General features: G+C 40.1%; 1 non-coding gene across 1 annotated transcript; it reads left to right on the top strand.

The window, feature by feature from the left end:
- Window positions 1-352: 352 nt before the first annotated feature.
- Window positions 353-459, top strand: LOC112804772 (small nucleolar RNA R71). Its single transcript, XR_003203388.1, has one exon. It is a non-coding gene; the product is annotated as a small nucleolar RNA R71 (small nucleolar RNA).
- The last annotated feature ends 310 nt before the right edge of the window (window positions 460-769 follow it).

The following is a 769-nucleotide window of genomic DNA, read 5'->3' as shown; positions in this document are numbered from 1 at the left end:
ATCATAAGCTTCTTCTTCAGAAGATGCCTCTTTAGTACTGTTGGATGCATTTTGCCATCCATTCAGACTCTGAGAAATCATGTTGACTTGCTGAGTCAACATTTTGTTCTAAGCCAATATGGCATTCAGAGCATCAATTTCAAGAACTCCCCTCTTCTGAGGCGTCCCATTACTCACAGGATTCCTCTCAGAGGTGTACATGAATTGGTTATTTGCAACCATGTCAATGAATTCCTGAGCTTCTGCAGGAATTTTCTTTAGGTGAATGGATCCACCTGCAGAGTGGTCCAATGACATCTTAGACAATTCAGACAGACCATCATAGAATATATTCAGGATGGTCCATTCTGAAAGCATGTCAAAAGGACACTTTTTAGTCAGTTGCTTGTATCTCTCCCAAGCTTCATAGAGGGATTCACCTTCTTTCTGTCTGAAAGTTTGAACATCCACTCTAATCTTACTCAGCTTTTGAGGAGGAAAGAACTTGGCTAAGAAGGCCATGACCAGCTTATCCCAAGAGTTCAGGCTATCTTTAGGTTGAGAGTCCAACTATACTCTAGCTCTGTCTCTTATAGTAAAAGGGAAAAGCATAAGCTTGTAGACCTCGGGATCAACCCCATTGGTCTTAATAGTATCACAAATCTGTAAGAATTTAGTTAAGAACTGAAAAGGATCTTCTGATGGAAGTCCATGAAACTTGCAATTCTGTTACATCAGAGAAACTAATTGAGACTTTAGCTCAATGTTGTTTGCTCTAATGGCAGGGATT

This window comes from Arachis hypogaea, chromosome 5 (genome assembly GCF_003086295.3).
Source record: "Arachis hypogaea cultivar Tifrunner chromosome 5, arahy.Tifrunner.gnm2.J5K5, whole genome shotgun sequence".
NCBI lineage: Eukaryota > Viridiplantae > Streptophyta > Magnoliopsida > Fabales > Fabaceae > Arachis > Arachis hypogaea.
The sequence above is the reverse complement of the archived record's forward strand: the minus strand, read 5'-3'. Positions and strand labels throughout refer to the sequence as shown.